This window comes from Centruroides sculpturatus, unplaced genomic scaffold (genome assembly GCF_000671375.1).
Source record: "Centruroides sculpturatus isolate CEXI.00-Female unplaced genomic scaffold, Cexi_2.0 scaffold498, whole genome shotgun sequence".
In the NCBI taxonomy this organism is placed as follows: Eukaryota; Metazoa; Arthropoda; class Arachnida; order Scorpiones; family Buthidae; genus Centruroides; species Centruroides sculpturatus.
The window spans coordinates 189,005-200,019 of record NW_019384650.1 but is presented as its reverse complement, the minus strand read 5'-3'; the positions used below and the strand labels follow the sequence as shown (position 1 = coordinate 200,019).

The following is an 11,015-nucleotide window of genomic DNA, read 5'->3' as shown; positions in this document are numbered from 1 at the left end:
TAACACTGTTGATAATTCCGTTTTATGTGAATTCCATGTTGAGTCCCTTAGATTTTACAAATACGTGTATCGGGCTGTGAACGGCTCACGTATTTGTAAATTAAGGGACTCGTACAACATGGAATTCACATAAAATGGAATTATCAACAGTATTATAGGGGTCTACAGTAATTTTATATTCATAAATTACATAAATGGAATCTCAATAAAATATTGTTGGTAACAATGATATTTTAATTGAAAAATTTGATTGAAATGCCATTAAATTAACATCAAATTGAAAGTTTTAATTAATAAGAATTAAATATATAAATTAAATTAATGATTTTGTACAAATAAATCTACTTGAAATATAAATAAATATTTTATATTGTTAGATATGTAAGCTTATAGATCATTAAAATACCATCATTAGCAATGATAAAACTGCGGGAGATTCAGAAAAGGGATTTTATATTATTTATTAATGTTAGAATAATTGCTTTTATGTGATAATAGATAGAAGATGAATGGATGAAAGTCGAGACCAGATGCGAAAAGTTTAGGGGCAGAAGGCCCAGATTAACTGTATACAAATTTCCGTTTTAAAGCGGAAATAACGTTACTTCGATTCAAAATTTCCCACCCCTCCCCGAACGGACGGAGTGTGACGGCAGGGTCGGCACCACGTCAAGATGCCACGTCAGGAGTGACACTACTGTCCCTTAGTCGCGTGCTGATATAATACTTCGAGTATTTAGGTAGCCGAGGAGGTCGGTTTCTTGCTTGTTGGAGAGAGGTCGACGTCGAGGATACCCGGCGAATAGGTAGTTCGGAGGTTAGAACTTCAAGTATCTTGAACGTTCAGAAGATCGGTGCGGATCACTTGATAGGTAGGTAGGATATAAGTTCAGGTTGAGCCGAAGCGGTCGATCTAGGCGGTAATCGGCAGGATAGGAAATGTATCCGGGAGCGAAAGGATGAGCGACGAACTACGTTACTGTCATCGATTTTTCGCTTTTATTCCGGAGTCCTTCTTTTTTTTTTTTATCATGCCCAATAATGTTTTACGTTCAATAGACAAATTTTGGTCGTTTGGTTCCTGGTGACACATTCGGAAGATGTGTCACCTTTGAAAGGAAGTGAATCCGGAGAAAGATATAATCACATCCTTCAATCTTTATGAAGCATTGGAAAAGGTATATAAAATTTAGGCGTTATTCTTTTGAAAAAAAGTAATAAATAAATTTGTTGTTGAATAAAATTTCCCATCCAGTCCTGGTCTCTTACAAATATATTTAATTCCATCCCGAAATATCCTATTTCTTATCAAAAGCGTTGCTTACTCCTAACCTTTAATTAATCATTTGCGGCAATTATAAGGAAAAACAAACAAAAAATAATTTAGTTAGAGATCCTTCTTCTAATTACTTATTAATCCTTTAATTCTTAATAAAATTTAAGCATTAGGCTACATAATTTGAAATAGTAATAATGATGTCGATGACTATGATTGTGACATGCAAATTATGTTCGGATTTAGAAATTAATATAATGAAAAACAGTTTTTATAGTTAAATTTATCTCAATATCCCAATCAATTTTAGTTTTAAAACCGATTGAAATTTCTCCGGAATTTTTCTAATGAACATTCTTTGTTTACTGCCAAAAATGGCGATATAGAAACGTGTCGCGCTTCCATTACAGAGATTCAAAATTTTGTTCCCTCTTAGTGTCGATACCGCCTTTCTTTTCTCTATTAAAAAGAAAATTTTAATATATAAAAAAAAAATTCATTAAAATAATTAACAATTAATTATAAAATATTTTCGCTATGAAATTTATTACATTATACAAATACAGTATAAAATTTTTAACAACTTAATTAAAAAAGTTTAATTTTAATTTACATATACATATATATACACATTATATTATTTTATATAATAAAAAAATAAGATTAAAAAAATAATAATAAATAAATTTATCAGTTTTAAATTTATCAAATTTGAAACCAAAACTGAAACTTATCGTCTGGTTTTAGTATAAAAGATCTGGCAACACTTACCTGTAAAGTAATAAGTGATTGGAGTGCTGTATTCGAATTTCATTTCGTCTGACTAGGTAAGGCTTTAAAATTTTCTTTCTTTTTAAATATTTTATTAATTACAAACGATATTATTAATAATTAATTCTATAAAGCTTTAACGAGTGATATAAATAGCGTATTTATATAAAATAAACGAAGAATTTATATAAAGTAATATTTCTATGTAAATTTTGCGTGTGTAATAAAGAAAATAATAAAGATTTTTTATAATTGAAATGAGAAAAAGAATATTTTTATTAAATTCAAAAAGAATTTTTTACAAAATGAAGGATTTTCCCGCCAATGTAAATGCGCATAAATTCGAATTGTTCTTTGTGAATAAATTAATTTCTAATCAATTTTCTAATTGTTTTTCATCGAATTTAACATTAAATTAATAATAATTTTTAATGTTAAATTCGTAACAAATTTCGGTATTAATTATTATTTTATCATCTGTCAAACAATTCGAAAACGAAACTAGATTCTTAAACCTCTCTCCAATGATCCAACGAAATTTAAATTCTTAAATTAAACTACAATGTTTCAAGACAATCTACGAGGTGAGTAACGAAATGAATTTATTACCAAAACTTAGGTACAGACGTGGTTACTTTTCGACATTAATCGCCGTGAAGATTGAGGAATTTGTCGTATCTGCGGACGAGCTTTTCCGCCCTCATGTCGTAGAATGTTGCCGCCCGGTAACTCGAGATGAGCCTAAACGTTTTTTTTAAGATTGTCATTAGTCTCGAACCTATGCCCTCCTAGCTGTGTTTTCGGTTCGGGAAAGAGGTGGAAGTCTTCGTACGTTAAAAAGTTTTAAGCTGGGTGGAAGTCTTTGCCACCTTTAAACACCCAGCGTATAGCCCCGATTTAGCGTCGAGCGACTTCCACCTCTTTCCTGAATGGGAAAAGTGGCTACGTTATGGCTCGTCTCGAGTTATTGGCAGAAACATTCTACGACAAGGGGATGGAAAAGCTCGTCCACAGATATGATAAATGCCTCAATCTTCACATGATTATGTTGAAAAGTAATCATGTTTGTACCTAACTTTTGGTAATAAATTCATTTTGTTATTTACACTTGTTTTTTTTTTTTTTTAATAGACTATCAGAACTTGGAAAAAACCGCCTACATAATACTCGCGTGGCCATGATATATTTGAACCAAGGATCATATCTGGTTGTCCTTAGTTGCCATATATATCCTATGTATTTGGAGGGAAAATCCTTTACTTGCCCTTTTATTTTCATTTTTCAATGTCTTTTGTAATGGAAGGGTGAATTTTAGAATTCCTATCTTGATATCAATCCCTATTTTTTCTTTAGAAAGGTATTGTTTTTTACCATTAAATATTTTAAGTTCAAAATTGATTAAAGTAAAATNTATTTATATATATATATATATATAATGTGAAGACTAATTTTTAAATGAAAATGAAAAAATATAAACTTTAATGTTTTGAAATTATTAACTAGAAAAAATTGTTAAATTTTTTGGATGGGATTGGATGGAATGAATGGAAGTTAATCATTTTTAAACGTCCTTTAATCTGGTTAGAAATGTGTCGACTTATGTCCTTGGATGTGAATAGGGACTCTTTCTGCAAAGATGCATGCAGACGGTTGTTTTAAGGTATAATAATTCAAAAAAGATGTATTCTGTAATGTGATAAAATTATAGCCTTGCTTGCTCTTTTCGGCAGATAATTTCGATCTTGCTCTGATGTTTGTCTTTGAGAAGTCTTACTCAGGTTTACTGTTGAAAATTTGAATAGTCAAAGAACTTCTAGTTCTGGAACGCTTAAGAATTCTTTTAGGCAGAATGTTGTTTGAAGGGACGCATTCCCAATGAGGTTTCGTGATAGAAATATGTGACCGGTTGTACTGTATGACGATGTGTGCACTTATTGTGTATTTTGCTAAATGGTTTTAGGAAATTGTCAGATAACATTTATGCTGGGGATAATGATAGTCTTTATATGTTCCTCGGATATATTTTAACAGCACTGTCTTAACAAACTACTGACACCCTGGGCTTGCAGGGATGTCGTACAAATGAGGTTAGTGACTTCCTTGTAGCTTTATTGATCTTGAACTCTTTGGGATAAGGATCTCATTGCCAACCCAAGGATTTCATTGCCACTTGAAAGTATTGTCTTCAATTAGGATAGAACATATGCTTGGGGCCCTACTTGTATCAATTTTATCCTTAGCATTAGCTTATAAATCAAAATGCTGTTTTACTGTAGTGATATGATTCCTGGGAATCTCAGAATTTTGTAATTAATTTGTAGGTGGAACTGAGTCTAGGTTTGTGATATAACTTTGCTATGTATGATATTTTAAATTTAACAGTCAAATATACCTGGAACACTGACGTCCCCATGGTGGGACCTGTAAGTTAGTTGTCATTCTGTCAAAAGTATTAGAACAAGCCCTTATATTTGGTCTAATATTTGCACATAAACCAACATTATTAAACCCATACAATATTGTACCAAATATTGAAAAGTTATTGGGGGTTAAGCACACCTATGAGGAAGTCTCTTGTTGCTACAGTCTTCGTCTTAAGAGACAACAGAGTAGTCAACCATGGATAGAGAATTGGGAATCTGATCTTTTTATGGTAGTCTTATTTTTAAAAAATACTGAGTCAGGAGTTGTGTATTTTTCTGCTGACTTCATATCCCTGCAGACATCAAGGACCTAGCAGTTTGAGAATATATCGATGACAGTACAGGAAAATGGGACTGAACAATCAAGTTCAGTTATTAAAAGCTGACAAAAGTTGAGTGGTAGTTTTAATGAAAAGGTTGTACATTAAAATACTGGAATGCTATATCATGTCCATGGAATGTGAGCACATAATGATGGATATGAAAGCACTGCAGCACAAAGTTAAGAAATTAACCAAAACATCACTCACCAAGGCTTGCATTTAAATTAGGTAATTATACATTACTCGGACATGCCTTTGTCTTTACAAAGATCCATATACCAGATATCTAAGACCAATTGTAGATAAAGCTATGTCACCAACAATAGCAACTGAAAAATAGTTACACAGATAGCAGAATAGTTAGGTGGCTACAAATACACAATGAAGGATCCACAGGAACTAGTGGACAATTAAAAAAATTACCCTGTTGAATGGTCATTTCATGGTACAGTAATACCCCGAACTTACACGATAGATGGGACCGAGCGGTAACTGCGTAAGTTGAATTTGCGTAAGTCGGGATATAATTTCGCATATAAATACATACAAATAATTTTTAATTGGGGCCGGAGACTAAAGAAAACAATAAATTAGAAACAAATGTTTAATAAAATCTTAGATAATACATATGTATAACAAATTAGGCCAATATTATTTTACAATTTTTCACATTTACTTGATTATTGCGCCATAATTTTAACGTTTCCATCTCAGCAATAATACTGTGACGTTTACGAATGATGCTTGAATTTAAAGATTGAGCATTTTTCACAGCTTCGAGAATTTTTTCTTTGCCTTTTATAATTGTTCTGACCGACAATTCCGGTAGATCAAACTTCTTTGCCAATTCACAAATTTTCATTTTTGTATCGAAGTCTTTAATAATAACGAGTTAAACGCGTTAGTAACGAATTGTTCACAAAGTCTAATGAAATAGGAATAACGATGACGTCATTCTCGTTTAACTCGTTCGACTTTACGAACATACCCAATGTTAATTTTACATTCCAAAGATAGTTTTTCTTGTTTGATGCAGAAGAATTAGTTCTACTTTGTTTGGATGACATAGTAGAGTCTCTCAAGTCTCCATAGATATAACAAACACAGAAATAAATAACACAAAATAAATTGTAACTATGTGTGGATTCCGCGCGACACATCCGAACATGTAAGCTGAACAATAGTGTGGGGGGGAGTGAGTAATCAAGGGTTGCGTGGCGCTCAAACAAAAGACGAATCGACGAGATTTGAAAATCACGTAACTCCGGGTTTGCGTAAGTCGTTGTATTACTGTACTAGATTCTAAGTCTGTACAGAATCTTATCAATTAAGCTGAAGCTTTTTTTTATCTTTAGAGACTTCCTCCTTAACACTATTCCTTTTGAACATATACAGCTTGTCTAAAAAGAAACTGAACTTTTGCTCTAGGAAAAATAAAAACTTACAAAAAATGTTTTTATAAATATGTTTATTTTGAATAAAATACAATGCAGGAATACAATGTTCAGAACAAGTAATTAGCATTTTAAGGCATAAGCTCCCTATTTTGGTATCTGGTTCAGTACTAGTCACAATAGCCTCAATCTTGGGAGTGTCCTTGCAATGAGTCCCTTTCATTGAAATTTTAAGTTTTGGGAACAGAATAGTCACAGGGAGCCAGATTGGGAGAATATGGTGGGTTAGAAGACTTTTTGAGCCAAAAATTGGTGAATGGTGGTGCTCTTTTTGCGAGGGTCCATTATCCTGCAGCAGTGTCCAGATTCCTTAAGCATGATACTACAGCTGTATGTGTAAAATTTAGTTTCAAAGACATTCCAAAATACCCAAATAATAATTTCCAGTAACATTCTGACCATTTGGGACAAATTCTTTGTGCATGATACCTTTTGGAATCATAAAAACAGACAAGCAATCTTGACGTGCAATTTTTGGAAGTGAAGTTTTCTGTGTAGGCTCATCTGATGACTTCACACAACTTTGGTGTTTCATCAATTATGACCTGTTGATCACCTGTGACAATATTTTTGAGAAAATTGGATTACAGTGACTGTTTTGATGTCCTGAGCATGCCCGTTTGTTCCTCAGTGAGTGCAGAACAAAGTGGAACAGATCTTACATTTGTTCAAATGATTACATAAAATTATGTGAACAGTCCTTAGACACTCTCAACTTCTGACAACATTCTACAGGTCACATTTGGATCCTTACCTAATATTTGTCACAATTCTTTATCAATGTTACTGTTGGATAGTTTTCAATTGACTCCTGGCCATCTTTGAATCAACCAGGGTTGTGGAGTTGCATAAAAATTTACCGACTCCTCCGACTTTTCCTTACCATCCAACTCCGGCTAAAACATCAAAACTCCACGACTCCGACTCCACAGCCCTGGAATCAACTAAACCAGTCATAAACTTGTTTGGCTTCATTCCAACAGATTCTAGACACCCATATACATTTAAAACATCAACTTACAGAGCACTAATCAAAAGAGCATTTGTGTCAGCACCAACATCATTCAGAGAGATTGAACTAAACTACATTGCAAGTGAAACATGTGTATCCTTCCAGCCTCTTTCAAAATCTCATACGTAAATATCAATCTGGGAACATGTCTAAGAAGGACAAATCTAAAATTAACAAACTTGTCAGATTCAACCAACATCTTTCTAAGGTATACCAACAAATTGCAAGAACAAACCTACTTAGTATCTCCTATATGAGAAACCTAACTCTATTTTCTTTATTATGGAATGCTAAGGATTTTACCAACACACTTCATCTGGGGTGTATTCTATCCCTATTATAGACAACAGATACAAGAAATGGTTGTACATAGGAGCAATAGCTTGATATCTTTACAAGTGTATCAAGAAGTGCCATTATTTCTTCCAAAAGGGCTTTTTCACCACAATGTTAGCAACATTTGCATTAGAAAACAATATTAATCTTGTTTCATTGAGTACTCTTATGCGTCCAGTTCCTGCTAGGATGTATGTAAAACATCTAGATATTCTTGAAATATACAAAGCTAGTTTTTGGAATATGACCATAAATTACAGAGGCAGATACATTCTTGAAAGCATAGAGATCTATTTCTGAAGTAAAACTATAAATTAAATCTTATTACTTAAAAAATAATCATCATTTGACATCAGCATTTTCCAACCAATGAAATGATTGCTTCATGTGTTTTAAAAGTGAAGTTCGAATTTTCACATTGATATTCGACTAACTTTAACCTAAGGATGATGATTTGAAAATCAAATGTTTGTTTATTTTTAGTAAGTATAATTTGTGCTTGATATTTCTGGTAAATGTGTATTGGACTTAATCCAGTTTTATGTAATATGTTTTATTGTATACTAAAAGCCAACAAATCAACCATTCTACATTCATGCTATATCCAACAATCTGGTTATGTATAAGACTGCTGCTTTCAGAGCATTTGTAAAACAGGTTTATACACACTGTTCAGGCATTAAAAACACAATGAATGAACTCTAACACAAAAAAAAAAAATTGCAATAAATCATGGCTACGATAAGAAATTTACTCTAGCCTGACATGAACAATGGAGAGAGCTCACATTATGTGCCTATGTCAAAATAATGAGCAACTGTGCTGCCACAGGTTGAAACTTGGAGGTGTTTTATCTATGAACCTGGATAGTGTTTAAGAACAATAGAAAACTTGAAAATTTTCAAGACAAACATAAGAGGAGAATGTATTAATTATAAAGACTATCCCCAGCATAGCAAATATTATTAGGAGTCACTGCCATGAGTCCCTGTCAAGTGAAGTCGCTTATATATATATACATGCATGCAGGAATCAGAGTTGCCGTGAAGTAATTCTGAATATCTCTGAAATATCTTCCAAATATTTCATTTGAAAGAAAATTGTTTTCTTAGTGGGCAAACTTTCAAGATTTTCTATAAAGCTGTTGCTGAAATATAAGCAATTTAAAAGTGCAAAAATTGCCAAAAAAGCTGTTTTTTTTTCTTCATTTGGCACTGCAAACACTTGTAGAAAAAACTACTGGTTCTACAAAGCTCAAGTTTTAAACTTCTTTTTTGTTATCAGTGAGGTGCTTGCGAAACTTCCGGGTCGATAGATCAAAGTTTATGGAGATTTTCCATAGAACTAATTTGATTTTACAGCTTAATTTTATGCTTATAAAGATAAAAACACTGACACTGGTCCAAGTGTAGTGCCAAAATTTAGCAAGGCCATTGAGCTTTTCCAAGTTGTAAAGACCTTCCTGACAAGTTTCAGCATAAATGAAGAGTCTGTACAGTACATGACAGTGTTAACATCAAGTGGCTGTATTCAAAGGCAGGAAAATGGCATCAAAACAAATGGATGAATTTTTTTAACAAATTAAGCATAAATACTTTCTCTTTTTGTGCTTACATCATAGTCCAAGTGCTTTGTTGTACACATGTATGGCATAATATACGATCTTGTAATGTACAGTACAGTAGCAGTTAAAAGTAAGGGGTCAGGTGAAATAATGCCAAATGCAAACATTAAATACAGTTTTTTGTTACCTGCCAATGAAAATTTACCAAGAGTAGCCTTTGAAACTATGCAAATAGCTAGAACACTAATATCAATTAGGTTAGTTTTTGACCAATAATCTCAAAATTAGGAAATAATTCCTCAGAGAGCTAAAATGTATTCAAAAGTAGGTACAGTAGAGCCTCGATTATTCGACCCCCGATCAACCGACCCCTCAGTTAACCGACCGTCCTAGTCGGCAAATTTCAAATGTCCGCTAGTGATGTGGCGCTACAATATTTGGCTATGTCTTGGCTGCTATAATATTATTTTTACGTGTTTTAGCTGGCAACACTCATTCGACCATGAAAGGGCGCCAGTATTTAAACGAGGCTTAATTTTCTAATTTTTAACGATTCAATAGCGACGATTATTATTTAAAAAAATTTTTGTTAGGCTTAACATCAATGAAAATTTCAACGCAAAGTAGGTTAATAATGATATACTAATATACTAATTACATGGGATATAATAATATACTACACTAATAATGGATTTTTTCATACTTTTCGGTTATCCGACTTTTCAATTATCCGACCAACCCCAGTCCCCAATTAGGTCGAATAATCGAGGTTCTACTGTAATCTCATCAATAAATTATCAGGTTGATTCTTTCTTCAATTTCTGTGATCAGTCAAGATCATTTTAGCATTGCTGGAGAATTCATAGTAGACAAAGTTTCAGTAAAATAATGCTGTGTTGGACAAGTTTAGGTAGAATAATCAAGCTATAACAGCGCTGTCCAACTTATCATAGCCCGCGGGCCATATTTTCTTCACCAAACATTTCGGGGGCCAAGAAGGTTGATAAACCACATGACATTTGCATAGTGCTACGGTTCAGTAAGCACTAATTGGTCAGCGAGTCCGATGTTGACGCTATAAAAAGGCGACAGTTCGACACACCGGACATACGTCACTCTCGTCTAAGTTCGACTTGGGAATTTTTGTGTTCAATAATAAATGTGAATTCTTCCTGGAAAAAATAAGACATTCCCTGAAAATAAGACCTAGCGCATTTTTCAGAGCAAAATTTAATATAAGACACTCTTATTTTCGGGAAAACACGGTAATAAAATAATTTTAATATTAATAATAATAATTTAGTAACAAATTTATTTATAGTAAAATGTACTCGCGGGCCGTACAAATTATTTGGCGGGCCGTATACGGCCCGCGGTCCGCCAGTTGGACAGCGCTGAGCTATAAGATGCTGAAACCTCAAACTTCCTGTGTTGATTATCAAAAGCATCAGTGCAATTCCAAGAGAGAGCATCAGTGCAATTCCAAGAGAGAAATTTTTTATTCAAAGATGTTTTCAAGGTTATAAAATGGAGCAGTTAAACACTGTTCAAAATCATCATCATTCTGATTGGCTGTGATGCACATCATGAGAATTCTGCATCATTTGATATAAAGCTCCACTAATCTGCTAGCTTCCACCCAACTGTCCATTGTCAACTCAATGAGGTTAATTTTAAAAAAGGCATTGCACATTGATGTTCATTTCAAAGATGAACATTGCAAAGAGACCAGTAAAAAAAGAGACCTTTACAAAGGAACATTTAAAAACTACCTGAGTTGTAATTGGAGTAAAGTGATTGTGCAATGAAATTTGGGCTTGAGTTGGTGCCAAATTGTTTGGCAAATGAAGAACTAC

General features: G+C 33.2%; 1 protein-coding gene across 4 annotated transcripts in view; it reads left to right on the top strand.

Moving 5' to 3' along the window:
* The first annotated feature begins 2,023 nt into the window (after positions 1-2,023).
* The window catches only part of LOC111626274 (ATP-dependent RNA helicase vasa-like), an 85,008-nt gene continuing 76,016 nt past the window's right edge, over positions 2,024-11,015 (top strand). For 2 of the 4 annotated variants that reach the window (XM_023369594.1, XM_023369591.1), the window contains exon 1: positions 2,024-2,103. The gene's annotated coding sequence lies outside the window, so the exon portion shown is untranslated. Of the gene's footprint in view, positions 2,104-2,520; positions 2,632-3,178; positions 3,405-11,015 lie in introns of those variants that run through there. The other 2 variants (XM_023369593.1, XM_023369592.1) reach the window with 2 other exon arrangements.